The following is a 25,282-nucleotide window of genomic DNA, read 5'->3' as shown; positions in this document are numbered from 1 at the left end:
CTGCTATCTCCAGAACCAGAGGGAGAAGCTCCATTGTCTCTAGAACCAGTGCCAGAGGGAGAAGCCCCATTGCCGCTAGAATCAGTGCCAGAGGAAGAAGCCCCGCTGTCTGCAGAACGGGAAGGAGACGCTTCGCTGTCTGCAGAACTGGAAAGAGAAGCACCGCTGTCTCCAGTACCAAAGGGAGAAGCACTGCTGTCTCCAGAGCCAAAGGGAGAAGCATCAAACCCAAAACCGAACCCACCCCATGGGCAGAGGCCCTGCAAACTGGGAAAATGTGTATTTTGTGGCTGCTTTTACACAGCCACATGTTTAATTGTTAAATTGATAGTGTTTTATTGATTTAATTAAAGTGTGGAATGTGGTTAGGTGGTAACTGAATGACTGATTGTCAATTACCCCTGGTCACACCCAAAATAAACCAGGTCTGCAATGTTTGTGGTGCTGTCGGTCTTCCTCTGTGTGAGGCCTGGAGGAAGTCTGTGGGGACAGACCGTGAAAAGGTATTGGAATTAAATGTTTGGTTACTGGTAAACAGCTTAGCTGTCCAGTTTATAGATAGAACTGGGAAAAGTTTAGCTAGCGGTCCGTGACAGAGTTAGGCTTTTAGATTTTGTTTATTTTGTTTTGTGGTGTATGAATAAATATACAGGCACTGCCCTGTTTGAACCTATTATTGCATGAAGTACTTATTTTACACTAGAAGACAGTGATAAAGGTCCTGAACGTGGCAAAGCAACCCCCACTTTGCAACACACAAATAAAGCACTCTACTGTGATTTATTCAACATGACCTTGCTTTGCATGAACAAAATGTAAAAAAAATGCTCGATCAACTGACATTAAAATCAGTTGTATTTGATCATAATTGGATGATGTCACGTTTACCCAGAAAGCGACCAGACAGGATTGTGATCATTTAGAAGTCCCAATGTGTCATGTTATTTATTTTTGTGCAGAATTATTATTAATTTACTTGTTATATGGAGATTTCCGTTTATTGTGATAGGGCGGAGCTTGTATACATTATTTAATATGCACTAGTCAATTGGGTATTTCAGATGTTTTAGTCAAACAGACAAAAAAAGAAAAGATTATTTTTTATTGTTAAGCCAGAGATTATTTTGGTTTTACAAAAACAAAGAAAGGAAGACTGAATTTAAAGACACAGCGACACAACAGAAGAAAAACTTTATTGATTTATTTTTTTAACATCATAAGCATCTCGAGATATATCTTACTTTTGTTGAGAAAAAATCCTGTCTTCTTAATGGATGATATACAATTGCTAAAGGCTAAAGTTTTCACAAAACAAAATGGCTGTTGACCATATATAGCAGGGGTAGTCAATTATTTTTATGTCAAGGTACGAATTCCTTGATCAAGGTAAGGTCAAGGTCCAGAGAGAAATTTCACACTGCACCTGCCCCTGTCCCAAACACAAAGGCCTAGGTGTATACAAAAATATACATAACTTTCAAGACTATTTTATGTTCTTAGAAATGAACATTAGTGTCAGCAAAAGGACATTTATGAATCAATATTTAGAACACAGGACAACTCTTTGTTTTAGTTTTCTGCTTCAGTGGTTTTTAATTGCTGTCCGGTGACGGCTGATTTTCCCTCCCAGCACAAGGAAGATAACGTTAGGTTACCGATAACCCTAGTTCCCTGAAAGAGAAGACGACCACCAACCAATACCTTTGGGATATGCCTGCCACAGGTCAGGTATTCACTGAGCATTTTATATCAAAGCTGCCAATAGACCTCTCCGGGGAGTGATGTCCTTGGTCCTGCCTAGGGAATAAGTAGTCACTCTGCAGAGCTCAAATCTTTTGCATCGAACCCATGAATGTGAGTGATGCAACCTTGCAAGGTTTGGTGGTAATCTTCTCTTTCAGGGAACCAGGGTTACATCTGTAACCTAATGTTCTCTTTCAATTCAAAGACGACCACCAACCAATACTTTTGGGAAAGTATACCAAAGCCATTGCAAGGGAGTGTGAGCGGACAGCAGACGAGGGTCATTTTGCTGCCGCCAAACTAATGTTTGTGGTGCAAGCATGCAACCTGAAGGACCCTTGTGCCTAAGTCGGTAGAACCTGGTGATTGTATGTGGAGTAGCCCAGCTATTCGCAGTACATATATCATTTTATGAGGCTCCTCTAAAGAGTGCCCATGAAGTCGTCACTTCTCTAGTAGAGTATGCAGCTACCCACCCAGGTGGGGGTAAGCTGGTATTATTATACGCAGTCGAAACTGTATCCACAATCCAGTGGGACAGTCGCTGCTTGGAGAGGGCTTGATTGAGGGTCCTTTCACCATGACAGACGAACAGCTGGTCAGACTGACGCAACGCTTTCGTCCTGTCTATATAACTTCTCAATGCCCAAACAGGGCAGAGGGAATTCTATCTCCAGTCTGTCTTCTCTGCAAAGGAAGGGAGATAGAAAGCCTCTAGTTTCACTGATTGATTCAAGTGAAAAGCCGTAATCACCTTAGGGAGGAAAGCAGGGTTCATGTGCAATGATACCCTATTTCCATTGTCCCAAGTACACATACAGGAACTGTGCACGGACAGAGCCTGTAGCTCACTGACCCGCTTAGCGGAGGTGATGGCTAATAGAAAGGCTGTCTTCATAGAGAGATATTTCAACTTTATGGAATGTATAGGCTCAAACGGGGCCTTAGTAAGAGCCTCTAATACCATGTCTAGGAAGCACCCTTCAGAAACTGGTAGAGTCGGGGATTTACCCGCCTCTAACAAATTTTGCATAAACTGCAAAATAGTTGCTATACGGAAATAAATGGGATCATAACCTCTGGTCCTGCGTACAATGCTGTTTTGGAGAAGGCCGTAGCGTTTTGCAGTGTACCGACGACTGCGTCTGAGAGCCCTAAGGTAGACAGAAGGTTCAGGGGCCAGACCCACAGTTGGAGTCTGCCCGGTTCTGGGTGCCAGAGGGTGCCTCTTGCCTGACTGAGGAGATCCATGCACAGCGGAATCACCCAGGGCTGGCCTCGCAGCAGCTGGCAAAGGTTAGAAAACCAGGCCACCTGGGGGCCACCAGGAGAACTCTCGTCTTGTCTCTCCTGACCTTCTCTAGGAAAGCAGGGAGCAGCAGTATCGACAAGAATGCAAACAAGAGTGCTTTGGGCCACTAGTGGACCTCCGCAGCGGCGGAGGGAGAACCACAGGGGTTAATGGGTCGTCTCTGCCGTGGCAAAGAGATCAACTTGGGCTTCCCCGAAGCGTTCTGAAATACGTTGCACCACCTGAGGATGCAGTTGCCATTCTGATGGGTGAGGACCCTCCCTCGAGAGGAGGTCCACCACCCAGTTCACCACTCCCGGGAGATAAACAGCCCAGAGGGATAGTAACTGCATCTGTGCCCAGATCAACAGCTGAAAGGCTACGCAGTGTAACCATGGGGACTGAAGCCCTCCCTGGTGATTCACGCACGCTACCAAAGACATGTTGTCAGTGTGGACAAGGACACGTCTGTACTGGAGCACAGGAAGGAAATGCTGGAGAGCGAGATGAACTGCTTGGCGCTTCAACGCATTTATGTGCAGGGATGTCCAGTGAGCCAGCCATGGCCTGCAGACTCTGCCTGCACAGACCGCACCCCAACCAGAGTTGGATGCATCTGTCGTCACCACTTGACGGCTGTGTAGCACTCCCATCCTTACGCCTTTACGCAGGTGACAGGTTTGCCTCCACCAGCGTAAGACTTTCCAACATGAGCGAGACACGGTCAGCTGATGGTGCAACAAAAAATACCCCTTTTTTAACATCAAGAGAAACTCGAAAAATATCTTATCTTTTTTAAGACAAAAACACTGTTACAAGAGGGACAAAATACTATTGCTTTGCTTTTAAACAAAATGCATTGAAAGAGGTTGCAGTAAAAATGACTGCTCTTTACCCCTAGTCTAAACAAAGACAACATGGCAATTTAATAACCCACACAGATCACAAAACACATGAAAACAGACTGAAACACCAACACAAAAACATACTTAAAAAAGTATATGCTAGTTGCTTTTTTTCTTTAAAAATGTTTAACAAAATTAGTTTCACGATCACATGCACACATACTGAAAGAATAACCTTAAGAAAAGAATAAAATGTTGCTCAAGCTCCAAATAACCCTAATATGAATTTAAACTTAAAAAAGAGAATGTATAAGCATGTCTTACTGCAGCTCTGCTGCTTTGCTGTCTCTGCTCTCCACTGAGACAATGATGGATGCCTGATGCTTTGTTTAGTTCAGAGACTGCTGGGCTCCATGGCCCTCCTCCTCACCCCTGGATTTACTATTTATCTCGAAACTTAAGATTGATTGTCATCCTTGTCATGTTGTAACCCAGAGCTAATTCAATGTAATTTTTCACATAGAAAACAAAAATTGTTCTGAGTGCGACAGCAAAATTGCCATACTCATTAAGGATATTCGTTTGTGCTCATTGATCAACATGGGCCTAATAGGAATGCCCTTACAATAGATTTTAAGACTTTGCTATCAACAGCACATAACATTAATACATAAGTAAATAGCAAATGGGAATATCAATATTTCAAAAATAATTGTTTAAGTGACACAAACTTAACAAGAATGTCACATTCCATGAATTCATTCTAAGTGAATTTCACCCCAGGTGTTTACTTACTTACACTGACCTAAGTACTTAACTTTTTGCTGGATAATGATTTTGAGGCATTGTGGACAACATCTCTGCTAACCTCAGAGAGATGCTTGGCAGGAAACAAGTGTGGTTACTAACTCATACTGACAGAAACAAGTGTTGAAAAGCCAAAGAGCTTAGATTTGTAAAACTCCATTTTACTTCTTTTGACTGGGGAATTTGTTGAGAAAAATAAATCGAAGGGTGAGTGTCCATGACCTGACTAAATTAAGTACATCTGGGGCCTTATGCTTGAAGGGAGATTTGTTGCATTAATAAATGTGTCATTTGAAACAGAACTGCTATTTTACAGATCTAATAGTCATGAAGCAGCACGTCACAGGAAACAAGGACTTGATGTATAATTAATGGTTTTGCCCCTGATGTGATCTGTTCAGCTGAATGAATCAGTTTGCCATAGTTTCTGTGTGTTTGTTAATTTGAGTACATTTATTTTTCTTTTAGGCCTAGACACAAAGAAAACATTTAATAATGTATATGACTCAGCATTTACTCTCATCATTATTTAATTAAATGGCAGGAAGTTTTCCTGTTGTTTGTATATATCCCTGCCATCATCTCAGTTCATCCTGGTGCCTGGTTCTACTAAATGTAATCCTGGTAAACTCTTGCTCAGTTTTCTTTTATTTTATATCTGCGTTTCACTTTATCCAGCTCCTTCATTACAATCACTTATAAAATGGCTTGGATAAATTAAGTGCTGTGATTGGCTGAACAAGATCACATGACCGTCCGGTAATAATTGTCTTACCACACAGCTATGACATCATAAACCAACTTACTTACCTGATCTATTAATATTACTACGCCTGAATAGTAACAATTATCTAAACAGTGTTTCTGTAGATAAAAATGTCAACATACAACTGAAACAGCATTTAAATCACTCAACAATCTTTTTTTTTTATCTCTGTCACTAAGAATTACAGAGAAATTGTCAAATATACTGTGGTACTTATTTAGTCAGAGAACAGAACAAAGATGAGGCAAGCAGTCGCAGTAACACTATTCAAAAGCCATATGAGAAATCACCACGCCAAGTCTCACTCAGCATGTAATATATACAGTATATGCAGCAGCGGCATCTGCTTATTAACTAAATATCGCCTTGTAAAACTGACTAGCGAGTATGCAATTTTTAAATTCGACACAACAGATCTCAGCACTACTCTCCAATTTCAGAAACATATTTAAAACAAAATTAAAATCTCTCCTGCTCTCTGCTGACACAACCGTTGATTTTAAACAAGGTCGGGTTCGGCATAGAATTCTATTGTGCTCGCCACGGATGGGAAGGACTGCGCAAACTGACACGGAAGTCGTTTAGTCGTTTAATGCTGGTTTACAATCTAGGGAAATTATGCTGGTTACCAGCATCAGTGTGAAAACAGCCTCAGAAATGATTGGTCAGCTTCTCTTGAAGACCGCAAAGTCTGAGTAGAACGATTTCCTGCAAAAAACAACCAAACAAAAAAAAAAAAACACTCGGAAGCCCCTCCCTCGAGTGCCAGTGCAGTGCAGTGTTTGGCTGTTCCATGAATCCTCCCTCAGAAATGGGAAATCAGTCTGCTTTCAATTCACAAATGTCATTTCATCTCAAAAATGTTACTATAAATGGCAATGTTCAATGTAATATTTATGGCAAACAAAAAAAGCACAAAATATACAATCAGTTTTCAGGGACTATTTTTTCTCAGTGGAAGGATACATAATATATTTCTTATTTTTTTCCTTAAAAAAGCTAGTTTGTGTAATTATTTTAAAAAAAAAATGTAACCATTTTTTAAGCGAAATAACCCACTCCAGGGTCTGCGGCCTCGTGCCTCACAACGCACCCAGGACGTGCGGTAAGAATTGTCTTACCGCACACCCTGTCGTGGGTTATTTCTTAGATAATACTGCAGTATTTTTGTGTGGAATGCATTTGACTACCGTATTTACTCAAGTATAAGTCGAGACATTTAAACCCAAAGCACAATTCTGAAGTGGGGGGGTCAACTAATACACAAGCAAACATATTGACCAATCTAAAATTTATAGTCAAAGCTTATATTTATTGATTGATTTATTGAATAATAATAATAATAATAATAATAATAATAATAATAATAATGTTACCTTTTCTATTGCGTGACCCTGCAGCATAGTGCTTCTGTGGGGAACAGCAGCACCTCCATTGTTGTGGGCAAATCCTTGTTGCCCTCATTGACAGAGCAAATGCTTCTAATTTCTCTCAGATCAAAATGCAAATATCTCAAGATTTGGCAAAAACAATTCTGTGACATTGTCTATATATACAAAAAAAAAATCCCAGGTTTGTTTTCATCCAGGAGCTGTCACGTAAAACACAGACACAGTTTCATTGAATTACAGCCAGAGCACACCACTTACGTATGTACTGTATTGTGATGCGCATCAAAATGACGCATCTGGCGGTTCTAGGTAGAAGTGCTTATAAAATTATTATTTTTGCAAATCTGCCGCTCAGACGCCATCAGGATATCTAATACATATATTTAGGAAAAACAAATTATACCCGAATCTCGCCCTCACAATGGGAGGGTCGACTTTTACACAAGGTCAACTTTTACTCTAGCAAATATGGTAACTAGGCAGATTATCATATGTTTATAAGACCAATAACAATATCAGTTAATACAAAGTATGAATATACAAAGTATTAAATAAAGCAGAAAGGGCCAGATTGTTTGTGCTTTTTGCTCAAAATTGTTATAAACACTGTAGCAGGGCAGAGGAGAGTCCTGCACATAATTAGAGGGGGCAGGGCAAAGCCTTGCTGATAAAATGTACTGTTTATGTTTATTAAGAACGGGTGATTGTGTTGTAGAATAAATGTATGGTGGTTTATTGATGTATTTTTGTAGTAGTATGAGTTGAAAAAAATGTATTGTTGTGGGCTTATTTTAAAAAAAAAATACAATGATGTTGTTTGTTATTGTTTGGCAGTTTGCATGTGGTTAAAGCCCCATCTCTGCAAACGCATGCAGAATGTGTCTGTCTCCAAATTGATTCATTTGTCATTAATTCGGAGATGGCCACATGTACAGACGTGCTCAAATTTGTTGGTACCCCTCCACAAAAAACGAAGAATGCACAATTTTCTCTGAAATAACTTGAAACTGACAAAAGTAATTGGCATCCGCCATTGTTTATTCCATATTTAATAGAAATCAGACTTTGCTTTTGATTTTTTATTCAACATAATATTGTAAATAAGAAAACAAATGAAAATGGCATGGACAAAAATGATGGGACTGCTAACCTAATATTTTGTTGCACAACCTTTAGAGGCAATCACTGCAATCAAACGTTTTCTGTAGCTCTCAATGAGACTTCTCCACCTGTTAACAGGTAGTTTGGCCCACTCTTCCTGAGCAAACTGCTCCAGCTGTCTCAGGTTTGATGGGTGCCTTCTCCAGACTGCAAGTTTCAGCTCTTTCCATAGATGTTCGATAAGATTCAGATCAGGACTCATAGAAGGCCACTTCAGAATAGTGCAATGTTTTGTTCTTATCCATTCTTGGGCGCTTTTAGCTGTGTGTTTTGGGTCATTATCCTGTTGGAGGACCCATGACCTGCGACTGAGACAGAGCTTTCTGACACTGGGCAGTACGTTTCGCTCCAGAATGCCTTGATAGTCTTGAGATTTCATTGTGCCCTGCACAGATTCAAGGCACCCTGTGCCAGGCGCAGCAAAGCAGCCCCAAAACATAACCGAGCCTCCTCCATGTTTCACTGTAGGTATGGTGTTCTTTTCTTTGAAAGCTTCATTTTTTCATCTGTGAACATAGAGCTGATGTGACTTGCCAAAAAGCTCTAGTTTTGACTCATCTGTCCAAAGGACATTCTCCCAGAAGGATTGTGGCTTGTCAATATGCATTTTAGCAAATTCCAGTCTGGCTTTTTTATGTTTTTCTTTCAAAACTGGAGTCCTCCTGGGTCTTCTTCCATGGAGCCCACATTCGCTCAAAAAGCGACGGATGGTGCGATCAGAAACTGACATACCTTCACCTTGGAGTTCAGCTTGTATCTCTTTGGCAGTTATCCTTGGTTCTTTTTCTACCATTCGCACTATCCTTCTGTTCACTCTGGGGTCGATTTTCCTCTTGCGGCCGCGCCCAGGGAGGTTGGCTACAGTTCCATGGACCTTAAACTTCTTAATAATATTTGCAACTGTTGTCACAGGAACATCAAGCTGCTTGGAGATGGTCTTGTAGCCTTTACCTTTACCATGCTCGTCTATTATTTTCTTTCTGATCTCCTCAGACAACTCTCTCCTTTGCTTTCTCTGGTCCATGTTCAGTGTGGTGCACACAATGGTACCAAACAGCACAGTGACTACTTTTCTCCATTTAAATAGGCTGAATGACTGATTACAAGATTGGAGACATGTGTGATACTAATTAAAGAAACTAATTAGTTTGAAATATCTCTATAATCCAATTATTTATTATCTTTTCTAAGGGGTACCAACAAATGTGTCCAGGCCATTTTAGAATATCTTTGTAGAATAAGCAATAATTCATCTCTTTTCACAGCTTCTTTGCTTTATTCTATGACATACCAAAGGCATGCAAGTATACATGATAAAATAGCTTTTAATTTCATCACTTTTCAGGAGGAATGAAGCATTATTTCAATGAGCTGTAAGGTTACCAACAAATTTGAGCACGTCTGTATATAAGGGTGTTTTTTCTTTGGGGGGGGGGTGTTCAAGAGGAGGAACAAAAACAAAAGTAAAACGAAAAACATGACTCTAGGATCAGTGAAGGCAACTGCCAGCCTGACCTAGATTTTATGTTGGTGATTTGTTTCGTTTAAATATTTATTTTGCTCTGTGAGCTGTGGGTTTTGTGAAAGTATTTTTGTCTACACTTTTTATTTATTATTGTTTTGAATAAAAACGGCACACCCGCGCTTTCAACCCCACAAGTACCTGTCTGCCTCTGTGTCAGATTCCTGGTCTGGGAACGTCATCATTACTCTGCTGTCCTGTCACAAACATGTAGAAAAAAATCCTTTTGTTATAGGAACAGCAATTTTAATTAGTAGGAAACAACTTAAGATTGATAGCTAGTAACATTAAGTGTCATCATATATCTGGTTAAATCCGGTTGTGCTTTTCTATTTGGAAAATTTGGAGGAAAAAGCTTTGTGAATGTACCCCATCTAAATTGCACATTTTAATACTCCATATTAACAATGTACTATTTAATATAATGGTGTCCTGTATTAGTCACTTACATGGCAGTCTTATCTAATTGATATACTGTATATGTGAATTTTATAATGACATGTCTACATGGGCTTAATTCTCAAAAGCCACTTTCACATACAGATGCTGGTAGTGAGCCATCGTAAAAAGACCCATTCACACAGTACAAAATTGCAACATCTACAGTATGCCGGTATAGTACCATCATAACCCTTTCACACAGCCAAAAGGATCATGAGATCGTTCTCAATGCAACGGAAACCACTTCAACAAAATCAGAAATAAATGATACAATCTACGGCCAAAGAAGTAAATTTAGCTGCGATTTGTTTGCTATTAATTTTCAATAATATTATACAATACAACAACCTGTCAAGTGCCAAATTGCAGGAGCTTCAGGTACACTGTAGGTCTCACATTTTCTTGCAAAGAAGAAGATACAGTCTAATTAAATGAAATATAAAGGATGCTCAACCTGGGTAAGGGAACACCAACATGGTGATAAATTTTTACATGTATGTCTGGTATACAGTTACCACTTTTAACACTAGAACTGCCACGGCAGTCATTTTGACTGTTTTCACTTTTAAAATTTAAATTACTCTGCATGTGTGAAAGATATGCGATTGCCTGTTGACTTTTCCTAAATACATGTATATTAAATACCCTGATGGCTTTTGAAAGGCAGAATCGCAAAACTAAATAAAAAAAATTATAATCCCCTCTACCTAGAATCGCCAAAGTCGTCATTTTGACTGCCTTTTACAATACATGTTTTTGTTTTGAATATAACCTACAATATTGTAGTTTACTTTTATATATAACAAGCCTGTTGTTATCTCTACTGGACCTGGCAGCCATCAATTCCTTCGTTTTGTACAAGGAATGCACGAGGGAAAATATCAGTAGGAGAGATTTCATCTTGAAGCGAGCCACAGTGCTTCGGCAGAAACATTTCGATCAGAAAACTGCAAAGCAGCAGGCTGCAGCAGCTCAAGCTGCATTCTGTGCTGCATCGACTGACACACGCAAGAGAAAATATAATGTTACTTTTGTTTTAAATTAAAAATGACTTTCGTTTTTACAATTTTATATGTACATATACCTGTTTAACCTGGTTTCTTTTGAAATGTTTATTTTATTATATTTTATTGAAGTGGTAAGTTAGAAAATAAACCCTTTTATGTTTAATTGTTCATTTAAATACAGCGTTTCGGCTGTGAAGGTGTTTGGTATGATGTGCTTGAGTAAAACTTTTGAGTTGTATCCGATAGTTTGTCTTTCATTTTAATACTGATGTTGTTTAAAATGTAACCATCATAATGACTGCCGGCGGTGGTTTTAGATATGAGTATAACCACGGTGGTTCTAGTGTTAGCTACGGCCATTTTAGTGTTTCAGTGCCTGCAGAGCTCTTCACACAGCCCTTTAAGACAGGTCTGTGTCATCTCCGAACTGCCTCACGAGGTGGTTCAGAACTGTCATTAAATATGTTGACACTGTGCTGGTATAGGCAATTCACACAGCCCAACATGCCGCTTCAGTGCTTGAGCCATAATATCTTGTCTGTGTGAAAGGGGCTTTCTACTCCAAATCGTTAGCAAACAAAAGAGAAACATTCAATGTAGGGTTTACAAGTATTCATAAGTTGTTTTTTATTTGTTTTAGAATTTCATAGATATATTTTTTGCAATTAGTATGGAAGTCAAACCCATAGAATATATAAAGCCCATAGTTCTTTTTTAAAATAAAATAATAATAATATTTTTTTTAAAAAAACACACCATTGTTCCTAATTAATCCTGGTAGAAAAGGTTTCTTTGAAACACTGAAGCATGATCAATGTTGCTCAAGCTGTAATTGTGGTTGTTTGACCCTGCCTTCCCTTAGTTGTTTATATCTGATGTAGAGCCAATATTGATGCCTGTAATAAGCTTGGATCTTATCAATGTAAATCAATCTGAGGAATAACAAAATCTCCGATATTGAGAATTAGAGGGATTTCCCTATGGACCCCCCATGAATGCATGGCAATAGCTTAATAGTGAAAAATGTGATTTCAGAGCTTTATGTAATCCTGTGTAGATATCGACATACTCCTAACATACCTCAGCCAAATATGAAATTATATGCTATGGTGAATCTGAAACCTCCATTTAAGCAATGCTAATTCAAATCTTCTTAAATTAAATTGTATGCATATTATTTCATGTGAACTGAAAGAGAATATAACAGATCCAGTCCTATAAAATTGAGTTGTTTTTTCTTTATTAACCTATCCCTAATCTCAAGGGGATGGACATCTTGTACGATGCCTAAGCAGCAAAATTGATTTAAGATCAGTGGGGGGAAGAACAAATACATATTTGCTGCATCTTCAAACTGCTTTAATATTCAGTCCCCTAATTCCAGCTATACATGTGTTTTCTCTTGCTTTATTTGGAATGGGCTGAGGAAATATTAATGAAACCAATCATGTTGTGTGTAGTACAATGGCATGAACTAGTTTCAAATCAATATTTTTAGACAGTTACGCTGCATACTATGCAGGCTTGGAAGGTATAAATGTCAAAGAACCACATGGCATATATGCTTACCATTTTATTTGGAATAATCAGAGAGAGAGCTCACCATCAATAGATGTTTTTTTGTGTTAACGTTTATTCATGATTTCCAGAACAATTACACTACAGGAAAGTGCTGTGCATGGGAGAACTCTCCTAAGCTTTTTTTCCGTTTTTTCAATATTTAGATTTCTGTCTGATTTTTACATAGAATTTCTGATTAGTATATTTATCTGTATTTATTAAAAGTGCAAGCCTATTTTATATTTAGACACATGTCATTCATAATGTATAAAGTAAGACTTAAAAGATAAGGTTAGAACAAGTTGAGGAACGAAATGAATCACATAAGACTAACCTAAGGACTGCAAATGACTTGATATTGCTCTATAAATATCATTGATATTTAATGCGTGTATAAAGCCTTTGGAATCCTCTGTCTAAGCAGGGAATATTGCTTGAATAAAACACAAATCCATTTCAGATGCTGCAATCCTTGGAGACTATCCTTGGATGTGAAATACCTGTTGCTATGGCTACTGAAGTTCTTTGCTGACCAATAAAAAAGAGAAGATGCAAAGCCATTTGCTGTATAAAACAGTTGGGCACACATAACAAACATATTTTCATGCTAAGGAACTCTCTGTTACCCTTTGCCTCATCTATGAATGTAGATGTTTTATATTTATACAATGTATCAACCAACATAGCCGAGGCTTGAAAGGACTCTGCAGCATGTCTTCTCCAGCTAAATCAATTACATATGCCAGTATTTATTTTTTACTGGAAATGTGAAATAAAACTACATTTTCACCTCAGCAAAATAAAATATATCTTGGATATATATGTAGAATTACTGAAATAATTAAGTAGCGACATTTGTCAATCCAACATTTTTGTCTTAAAGGAGGTTGGTGGTCCAGAGGTTATAGAAAAGGGTTTGATACCAGGAGGCTCCCGGTTCAAATCCTAATGTTAATGCTAGGGTAAGGTAATGCATAACCAGAGGGTAGTTGTTGAGGTCACCAGGCAAAGAGTGGACTGGAAACAGTTTATTTTGGCAGCCAAAACAGAAATATGAAGAAACTATTTAAAGGAACATAAAAACAAACAATACAAAACACAACTCTGGATAACTAAGCAAAAAATAATAAACATTGCTGTAGTACATTTGCTACTCAAACAAACTAATAATGCAGTTATAATGGGCTCCCTCACAACAAGGAGACCATCTCTCACACTAGTCAGCCTACAATGATCTCCCGAGGGGTTTTATACCGCCACCTGGTTATGGCTCCTCCCACTTGGAGTAAATTAATACTAAAAGAATTATATATGAAGCTTCTTAACCTGATTCAGTGATTCATATTGATATAAATACAATTAACATCATACCTTTGAAAATATGACTATTACCTCAAAACATCTTTATGCAGCAATTCCCCCCTCCATATACTAACATTGGGTGCACTCCCTTCTATTTCAGCCTTGGCTATGTGCGTGTGTGCCCCCGCTAAACATGCTCGCATTCGGCGCCCGGCTTTACTCATAGCTATACGGTAAGTAATACTTTATTTTCAGTAACAAAACCCTTTCTCTCCTTTACTGGTATATTTGCTTCAAGTTGATCTCCCCCGCTATTCTCGAAATAATGTGCATCTTATTCCAAAAATAACTTGTTTTTTTAACATAAACATGTAACCTCTTGTAACAAAGAGCGAAGGAATTCAAGCTGTAAATCTCCCTCCTGAACAGAAAGGGTGCTTTGTAAGGTGGGTGGTATGCTTCCTCCTAGATGGACAGCCTTGACGGTAGGCGGAAACCGGAAGCTGACCATATTGGGGGGAGCATGTAGCTGCATGTACATGGAAGAACTCCCTTGCAATCAGCCAAAGGTCAGAGAGCAATCGGAGGAACCATGGAACTATAAATTATTGCAAATTCGGTCATTTCAGACCCCGTTTACCACCCGCAGATGGACAGACAAGTGGAATGTTTTAATCAGACATTAAAACAGATGCTGAGGCAGTTTGTCAACAAAGATCAGAAACATTGGGCTAAACTCCTTCCCTACCTGATGTTTGCAGTGAGAGAGGTGCCTCAGAGCTCAACCGGGTTTTCTCCCTTTGAGCTGCTATACAGGAGACAACCACAAGGTGTCCTTGATCTTATAAAAGAAGGATGGGAAGAGCAAAGTAAAAGTGTTACATAGTTAAATTCCTTGACCGACTGGGACAAGCACGGTTAATCTCGACTTTGGACCTGACGAAGGCATACTGGCAAATTCCATTAGCTCAGAGCTCGCGAGAGAAAACTGCTTTCTCTACCCCAGATGGCTTGTTCCATTTCCTGACCATGCCCTTTGGGTTGCATGGAGCCCCGGGCACCTTTCAGAGAAAAACAGGCACAAATAGGGCTGAGTTTAAAGAGTGAAATTTATATAGAAAATGTTACAGTGTACTGGTGGCTACAAGTAAAACACACAGCCTACCTGCTACTTTTGTTTTCTGTTATTTTATTTTTTTTGCATGTTACGTTTCAAGGAACTGGAGTGCATTGCGATGAGATGAGTGATGTTTTTGACTGTAAATGAGTTTTATGGATCACTCGATAAAATACTGTCATATTAAACACTATTACTGGCACAACGGTAAGTTTTGAATTGGGAATATAGGAGTCAGTGTGGTCCAGTGGTTAAAGTCCAGGGCTTGTAACCAGAAGGTCACTGCCTCATATAATGCACAGTTCACAGCCTACCTCTGTAAAGCGCTTTGTGATGTTGGTCCACTAAAGTGCTATATAAAAATAAAGATTATTATTATTATTATTATTATTATTATTATTATTATTATTATTATTATTATTATTATTATATACTTTATGAATAGCATAAGTTATATTTTTTCATAAGTTAAGTTTATTTGAATCTCCTAGGATTACATGAAAAAAGAAAAAGGCACAATAGAAATTCATTTTATAAACGTTAAATGGGCTTCTTTTATAAGAGGTGTGCCTTCTTTCCCCCGTCTTCTTGACCGAAACCAAAAATCTAGCATGGAGCTGGAGTGAGATGCTGTTAAATGAAAGCCAGTTTCTTTAAAGTATACTTATTTAATAACAGCAAGGCAACAGTACTGTACAAAAGGATTTTCCCCCTCCATTGTACAAACTTTGCCAATAAAAAAATGAGGAGTTCAACTGTCTGAGAACAGTTGAACTGTCTGAGAACTCTGACAGATCAAACTGTCAAAGTTCATGCAAAGGAATATGTTACTACAACCTTGTTTTAGATCATAATAATCCTGCATGTATGTGTATATTTTGTTTCATTTTTTTTTTTTAAATATAAGCAGCGGCCACTTTTGCATATTTACATATATACATAAACAAAACGTCATTAAATTAAATGAAGCAAAATACAGAAAGAGAAACAAAAGGACTTTTCCAGGATAAATGGGGAATTGTAGCCGATAATCACCCCTTGCATCTACTGACCAGTTTCATTGAGTTATATGCAGAGCTATCAGAAAACATTATAATCAACCCAATAAAAAAATAGTATGTATTAGTATGGCTGAGAAAAGGTCCCCTGCTACTTTAAGAACCCTCTTAACTTGGAGCTAGTAAGGTGAGGGTGGAGCTAACCCCTGTATTTAAGAAAGGAAACCCTAGACCAAAAAGATGGTCGCTCTTGAAAGAAAACACCTTTTGATTGGTTTGTCCATAGCTACAGGACCTGAGTATTCTTGGAAGGCAAATATAGAGAAGAGCGTTAAGCTAGCTGCTGTCTTGAAACCTGTGTTTGAGGCTCCTTGAGGGGGTGATAACAGGATTGCGTAAGAGCCTGAACTAAATGCTGAGCAACTGATTTGACTGCGAAAACATGGTGTTATCATGGTTTTATTTGCATGCTCGTTTGTAACTTTGATTTAATTGATTTAACTTATTTGCACCCTATTTGTATTTTATTTATTTTTTGTGGTCACTCACAGTGTTTGAGACATTTGTTCTACACTATTGAAGATTGTATTTGGCACAAGTTCACATTGAGTTTGATGTTTTATTTATGGTTTTGTGATGTTTAACCTGGTACACCCAGATAGGCAATGCTCAAAGGTTATGGGAAGTTTGGAAGATCTTTGATTGCAATAAGTTATTGTGAAACTCTGTTACAAAAATAAATACATTCTTTGTAATACTTACTCTGGGTCTCTGATGTATTGTTGTATATAAAAATAAAGAGTTGACTGGAACCGGTGCTATGAGCAGGGTGCATCAGAGACTATAGTAAGTAAAATAAGACCTTTTTCTTTTTGTTGGTGGTATTGCAAGTAAAAACCGTGATAAACACTGCAGGAACCAAAGGAGGATCCTTTGACCTGGACTGTCAAGATCTAGATGATGCCATCGGATACTGTTTCTGATTGCTGTATTTTTAAATGATTTTTAGGGGGGGTTATTAGTGCTAAAAATTTGAAGTGATGAGTTACAGCTGGAACTGCAAACTTTTACGGGACCCAGAGAACAAAAAGGGCAGTGGATGTCCTCAGCAGTGAACATGAGAGGTTGATGGGATTAATTCAATTTGAAAAATCAATGCCTTATAATGTGAGGGTTTCCCCTGATAACCAAAGAACCTATGGAGATGGGGTGGAAAGACTGATTTATGAACCTAGAGAGCAAAAATTTAGAAAATTAAGGCCAGGGGGCATGTTTGTATATAAGTGGGTAGATGAGATCCAGGGTGTGTTAGGTTCTCGGCGCATTTCACGCTCACAGGAGGCAGATTTTATATATGCGCATTTGGAAGGGGAAGCCAGAGAGGAAATTAAATATTGCCCTTTAGAAGACAGAAAGAACCCTAAGCGAGTGCTGCAAATATTGTAAGAGGTGTATGTATGCGCACAGCCTTTCGTTAAGTTGCAGAAGCAATTTTTTGACCGTAGGCAAAAAGAGGGTGAATCTTTGAGAGCTTTTTCCCTTGCTCTGGTAGCTCTTTTGGAGAGTGCAATACATTGCAACCTCAAAGGATTCCCTAATAAAGATGCTGTTTTAAGAGATCAATTAGCTGGAAATGTGAGGGATAGCTGTAGTCACAGTGTATTCTATGCTATTATTGTGCATTATTTATTTTAACCATAGTACTAAATTTAACAATTTAATAATACAAAATTGTACTGCCTTTTAAAAAGGCTGCAACTAACAAAATACTATAGGTCTGTGGCAAAGTGGTTCGCAGTGCTCCGGTGTACAGGTGATTCAAGGTGCTCCAGACAAAGGACAAACACAAAGTTCACAGGTCAGGTATTTTAATATCCTTGACAAGGTTTTTAAATAATAAAGCTGGCTCTACCCAGCAATGGGTATTGCCAGCGCCAAAAACAAGGGGTTGCAGTCCCGAAATAATAATTCAAACACAAAAACGTAACACAGTCACAAACAACACATCTCCAGACTGTGTGTGCTCTGGGTGCAGGTGCGGTGCTCTGAGTGGTGGTGCTTTTGTGCGTTCAGGTCCGGGCTAACTTCTGGCTGCAGCTCCCGGCTTTGTATCAGCCATCTGGCAAAGACAAACACAAGTGTTTTTATCAATGTAACGATACTTCATTCAAGGTTCCCGTCCTTGTTTCCTCCCATTAACCACAACAAAGGAACCGATTACAGCGTCACATCCCCCTAAAGTACCTTAAGCCCCGCCCCCTCTGACAGCTAGTTCAATCATGTCTCCTCCAATTCATGACTGAAACTTCACTCACCGTACTAGGGCGATGACTCCAGGTACTGTAACGCCGCCCTCTTCCTGAATGGCCGGCTTCCGACTGCCCCCAGAATGAACTGCTCTAACATTCAGTACGAAGCCCGCTGTTCCTGTTGTACAGTGCCCTCACCGGTCAAGAGGGAGATTGTTGATTCGGATTCATTCCCTCTTCGTCACAAGGTCTCAAATATGCACTTAGGAAAGAAACATAGTATTGCAAACTTGAAAAAATGTAAAACATGGTACAACACTAGGCAAAATACATTTTTCAGTTTTCTTGTCTTTCCTTCTTGGAAATCTTACACTTGCACTTCCTGGGTCATTTCACCTTTGCAGTGTCTTCAGTTAAGCATCTTACTGGCTGCAAAGCATGTCAGTCATTAGGGGAAACAGCTGGTTGGTTATTAACAGAAAAAAAGATGACAACGTAACACTATCAGAAAGCAAAGCCTAGTGTAGTTCCAGGTATCTATTATTACAGTGCACTCAGTTTATAAGAATCACATCTGTCCCGGATTATTTGATTCTTATAAACATGTGATTCTTAAAAGCGGACCGATATTATAACAATTAGCAAAAGCGTCCCTCCGCACATCAGCAGTTTAAATACAGTATACAAATGTCAATGGTACTCAATCACTGAGGACAATACATCAAAACAAGTCCTCGTGGGTAAGCAACTTGTTATATGATCACGATTATGTTTACTCAAGGCTGCAGAATCCTATTTTACTACACTATAATTGAGGGTGTCTAGTTTAACTGCTGTGCGGTGTTACGTGTAATGGCTACCACTGCATTTAAGCATCTGTGGCTTACTTATTTTCAGTTGCGATGCAAATCTGTTAGCAAAACAGTTTTTCAATAATTGGAGATGCAAAACTCTGCAATCCCCCCACGCAGCCATACAATAACACTGCTGTACTTGGTATGTATTCAATGAATGTGTATTCACTGTACTGAAACAGATTTTCACTAACAGAGAACACAAAAAAAACATACCTGCACACTGCAGTGGCGCAATCACTGTTTCATTACAAACTTGTGTGGTGTTTCCTGCATCATTGCATGATCCACGCTGCGTACGTGCCTTTGATCAAATTCAAATTCAAAAACAGCTTTATTGACAGTACATGTCATTACACTTGATACAGTACCATATTACATGTAGTCAGTTTACCCCGAAATTATTCTTATAAGAGGATTGCTTGATTCTTACAAGCAGATTATTTTAACATGGTTAGTATAGGCATGTTTTTGTCCCAGTGGTTTTGATCACTATATGCGATTGCGTCTTATATCAGTGATTCTTATAAATGGAGTGCACTGTATTAAGTTTATTTTAATTTCATAAGTGATGTATTATTTATATTATAATGTTTCTTTCTTTCCGAGATTGTTTTGTATGCATACAGTAGTGCCTCATTAAAATCTAATTAAGTACCTTTTGTACCACTGGAAATTGTTTATTTATTGCAATACAAAAGCTCAATAAAATACATTATTAACATGCAATAGTAAAGGTTAAAGTAGAAAGCTGGAAATGAAAAAAAATTCTCAGAGTTTATACATATGGGCAAGGAAGCAGTGTCGTAACCAGAGCTGACATTCTACCGAGGTCAAATGTAGGTTTCAAGCCATAGCTGGCAGTATTTATATGACTGCTTGGTATTTACTATTCATCCTCCAAATCTTTCTTACACAGCAAACCAACAGAGATAATTAAGGAGTCTTTTGTACTTTACCAGAATTTTTTCATGAGCATCAGCACTGATGATGCAAAAAAAGTTTCGACCATGCAAGGAATATATATTCCACATTCATAAAATAATGTCTGGGTTATCAGAATACTGTAATAAACTTAAAGTAGCACAGCCCAAATATAAAAAATACATTGTGTTTAATGTATTAAAGTAGCATTTGGAATCTGAATTTGAAGAGAGAGTAAAACACAGTCTATAAGATACACAATACTGAGGGTCGGTTAATGTTTCAATGCAGTTTTATGTAAGAATTTATTTATTTAGTTTACGTATTTATTTATTTATTTATATTTATTTATATTTTAATAGAAATAAATTGTACATTAACTGTAAGCCACAAAATCATGATATTTCTGTGTTAAAAAAAAATAAAAAACATTTCTGACTTAATAAGAAACCTGATCAGTTACAACAGCAACAGACAGGCATAGATTTTTACCTAAACAAAAATACATTTATAATAGAAAAAAAAAACACTATACATCATAGGTAAGTAACAACAATGCATATGAATTCTACCTTTGGGAAAACAAAATGAAAGCAAAATCGTTTTTAGCTGCTTTAACCCTTTAAGGACCACGGTCGTGTAAACACAATCATACTGAAGTGTCTTACTGGGCCCGTGGTTGGGCAACACGATAAAAAACACACTTCCGTTTATTGACTTATTGGGCCGCCATACTTTGCCGTACAAGTTGACAACGCATTTCATTGGATAGGGGAGGGATTGAATTTCATTCCCTGGTACTTTGTTTAGTGATAAGAAAGAAATGGAAAAACCGATATATTTGACTTATAATTATATTAAAACATTTATTCTGTCATGTGTTTTAATATATATGTGTTTACAACATTTATAAATTTCAAGAAACAAGTGGATATAAGCAGCTAATGTTTCATGAACTAAATTTATATCAGTTACGTTTTTTTCATTATTACTGATAATAATGGAATGAAGAATTATTATTTTATTTATAAATTTGTATTTTGGGAACATAATTGAGAGGAGTGTCCATCATTGCTTATAAACATCGATCCTGAGAATAAACGTTTATTATGGAATTGCAATTTGACTATGTTTGCTTATACTGTAATAGTTAGTGTTTTGTAGTTTATTTAGCAGTATTTCTGCTGTTTATAAAATACCACTTCGATAATAGAATATTCTGTGTATATGTTTACTGTTTATGTGCAGAAATTGATTTGCACACAATAATATAAATGTTTGCACTCTACCGAATTTCAAGATAGCAAGACGCAGGGGCGTAGCACACAGGCCCACCCAAATCTGCGCCTATGTGAATGCCAAGTTTAAGTAAATGTATAATTTATTTATACTGTGCACCCCGAAGGTGAGAGCTCAAGTTTAGGACAAATAGGCTATACAGAAAATATCACAGGCTTTAGCCAATGAAAGCAAAGTAGTAATTGTGATGCAATGTTTGGGTGGGATCTTCCTCTTACACAACGAATCATTATTATTATTATTATTTATTTCTTAGCAGACGCCCTTATCCAGGGCGACTTACAATTGTTACAAGATATCACATTATACATTATTTCACATTATACAGATATCACATTATTTTTACATACAATTACCCATTTATACAGTTGGGTTTTTACTGGAGCAATCTAGGTAAAGTACCTTGCTCAAGGGTACAACAGCAGTGTCCCCCACTGGGGATTGAACCCACAACCCTCTGGTCAAGAGTCCAGAGCCCTAGCTGCAAGCTATGTTTGATTGACAGCTTGTGAGGCAGTTGGTGCAGAACTGTTAAGTCCCAGACGTTTCCATATTCCAAATGTATTTAAAATGTGCAGTTTTTTAAGCAAACTTGCAGGCTAAATAGTCGTAGTGTGGCGGTCAACATGCCAAAACAAATTAGTATTTTTTCTTTTAGAAGACAACGGACAGATAATGAAGCCACAAAAGCAACTCACATGTCATCCTCTTCCTTCGAATCTGCAAATTATTCATTTACATCTAGTTCAGCAGTGGAAATGGCAACATGTGAAAATAAATGTCAGAAGAGAAAATTACCAAATTGACTGGATGATTCGTTTGTTACTTTATCTCTGGGAAAGTCAACCAGGGAGCACTCTAATGAAGATTTGAGAGCAATGCGGAATCATATTTTACTAGATTGTCAACTTTGCGAATTGAACAGCCGCTTTCAAAATGACGCATGATACGGCCTCATGAAAGCTGCTTCTGCATGCTTGCCAACACCAGACACATTCGGCAATAGAGAAAGTCTACTGTCTGGCATTTCCTACAGATGTCAGGACTGCCCAGTCCCTGACCACATTCCGGCGCCTCCTTAAGACTCACCTCTTCAAACAGCACCTGTAGAACTGCTCTGTTTGTATCCTGGGACACTATCACCCTTCATGTAAATGTGCTTTATTTTGCTCTTATCTGCCCTCTATTTTACTGCATTTAATCCTGTACTTCAGAATACTGTAATCTGCCAAGTGTTTAACCTGTAGTACTTTGTATTTAATCACATCCTGATGTAACTATCACTATTTAATCATATCCTGATATAACTATCACTATTATCTGCTGTATTATTGAATTGTGGTTTGTCACACTTGTACTTTGCTTGAACAAAAGTTATTGTATTTCTTGCTCTTATTGTATTACTTGTATTGTAACACTTGAAATGTATTTGCTTACGATTGTAAGTCGCCCTGGAAAAGGGCGTCTGCTAAGAAATAAATAATAATAATAATAATAATAATGTACTTTGTTGTACAAAGTTAATATGGATGAAGCTGAAGTTTTTAGTCTTCGTTCAACAAATAAAGCGCAAATCGATTGTGGGGAAAAATGATCCAACCCTAATTTAAGTTTGAGATGATTGCTACTTGATTATTTTTCCAAATATGCACACACTTTTAAGGCTCTTCTCCACTATGAACAGGATTAAGACAGCTGTGCGAGCCTCTGATAAGTCGCTTGAACATGCTGTCTCTCCCGTCGTTTGATAGAGACCTGTGTGCTGCTCTGGAGTATGACTAGAATTGAAATATTCAGCAGCAAGCCTCAATGGCTTACCCTGTTACTAACTAGGCAATGGTAAGTCATTTACTAGCTACTATTTTTATTTAATAATTGCTTGATGTAATATGACTGTTTTCTCACTGGTTTGGTGACACTGCCCATTTGGCTTTTTAAAGCACATTCACTGTGGATATATGTAAATGTATTTTTGTGTCTACTTCAAGCATTTAAATGGATTTACAGGTAAAATTGTATTCAGGGTTTTAATGGATTTAAAACATGTTTGCAAACTATTTCTTGTGACGTCAGACCTTTGGTCTTTGCCCATCCACCCTAGGTTGGGGCCCACCCAAATTTCCAAGCCTAGCTATGCCACTGAGATGGAGCACTAGGTAAACCTACAACAAAGTAACCCTAGGATTCAATTTCTAAGTATAGAATTCCTGCAATATTGTTGCATTATATAAATATGCTTTATGTGTTTACTACTTTTTTTCCATTACTACATTACAAAAGTCAGAATGTACCAAAACCAATAGTTCATTTTGGCAAACCAAAATCAGCCAATGAAAAAGGTATAGATGAAATACTTTTTTGGCTTTGATTCTCTTGCCCCGGGAGAAGGGTTTATCCCCTTGGTGTTCAGTTCATTTTGATTAGCTTGAAGTTGGAAAGACAGAAACTTTCCAGTACTCCCCCCAAAGGCACTTAGGTAGTGCTGACACAAAAGGGAAAGAAAATGTAACCCCAAGGCACAGAGGAAAAGAAAAAAACCTTTGACTGTGAATCCAGGGCCGGGCTGCCCTTGCTCTGAAATGGAAATGGAGGGAGAAAGGATTGAAAAAGGGTTGTTAAAGGCTGATAATAAAGTAATATGTAGTTATGTCTGTTTCTTAAGGTAGGTCAGGGATGGAAGAAAATAAAGCATTTCAAAGCAGAGAATTACCCCTTTAAGGACCAAGCAATTTTCATTGGGATGCTCCCCCAGGACCAGGGTTTTTTTCTGTATTTGACTGTCTTCCTATAGAAATTTACTAACATTTTTATTTTTACAGTAGCATCTTGGAATTGGTGTCCTGTTTTTCAAAACACTCTAGGGAACATTTTTAAAGTACTTCAAAAACCATAAAAAACTTTTCTCTTTTTTTCCACCACAATATTTAGTATTTTTTTATTAAAAAAAAAATAATGTTAAAGTATTTTTTCATTATTATGTATTCCACTTAGTGTTTTCAAAGACACAGATGTACAAAACATGTTAGTCTATGACCTGAGGGACCTTACAATACTTCCTGAAAGTTTTGTTGAAAAATATTCATGTTTGGACATTGTTTCACCTGAGTGATTTTGTGATTTTTTTTTTACACATTTCTAGCTGACTTTGCCTTTCTATCTTTGAAATTAATCACACAAATTGTAGTAGAGACTTGGAAATGAGAGAATATTATAGATCTTCTTGGAAAAATCCTGCTCTCTGATTGATTAGTTAGCTGCATTCTATCAACCATACGTTAATCCCACACAACCATTCAACAGACACATCACCTTTGATTCAAATTTCTCCACCACTTATCTGTCCTAATTCTATAACATTTAATATCTTTAAGTAACCACACACACACACACAAAAATGTCTGACCCAGAATCAAATGTTGATATTTTTAATGGAAATACTGTTGAAGAGTGGTATGAAGATTAATTTCCTGAACTGGACAAAGTACCAGTAATTAAAATTTATTTAAAAGAGAAATGGTACAGTGAAATAACGGAACCAAAACTAAATAAACGCTTTAAGTGTATCATGTCAACCTTCAAAAACTATACAAAATACCTTTACTGATTTACTTCCTGAAAGATATGTTGAAAATGTTTGCAGTATCAGCAAAATACAAGACATTTTTTTTCTCCTGCGTGATTTTATGAATATAGAGACTTTTGTTAAAAACAAAAACAATACATGGTTTAGAACTGAACATTAATTTAAAAAAATAAATAATACTGAGAACACCTATATTGTATAAATTAATCAGTGTCAGAAAATTCTGGTTCACCAGAATCAGACGCCAGTATTTCTGCCAACAATGATTCATCTAATTGTCTTGCCAGTGGTGTAGCTAGGCTTGGAAATTTGGGTTGGCCCCCAACTTGGGTGGACGGGCAATGACCAAAGGTCTGACGTCACAGGAAATAGTTAGCAAAAATGATTTAAATTCATTAAAACCCTGAATACATCAAATATTT

General features: G+C 37.7%; 1 long non-coding RNA gene across 1 annotated transcript in view; it reads right to left on the bottom strand.

Moving 5' to 3' along the window:
* Window positions 1-17,810: 17,810 nt before the first annotated feature.
* Window positions 17,811-25,282, bottom strand: part of LOC131721883 (uncharacterized) — a 33,736-nt gene continuing 26,264 nt past the window's right edge. Inside the window, exon 4 of the long non-coding RNA XR_009319955.1 lies at window positions 17,811-18,070. This is a non-coding gene — a long non-coding RNA (uncharacterized LOC131721883). The remainder of the gene's footprint in view (window positions 18,071-25,282) is intronic.

The sequence above is a fragment of the Acipenser ruthenus genome, chromosome 3 (genome assembly GCF_902713425.1).
Source record: "Acipenser ruthenus chromosome 3, fAciRut3.2 maternal haplotype, whole genome shotgun sequence".
Classification (NCBI taxonomy): domain Eukaryota; kingdom Metazoa; phylum Chordata; class Actinopteri; order Acipenseriformes; family Acipenseridae; genus Acipenser; species Acipenser ruthenus.
The sequence above is the reverse complement of the archived record's forward strand: the minus strand, read 5'-3'. Positions and strand labels throughout refer to the sequence as shown.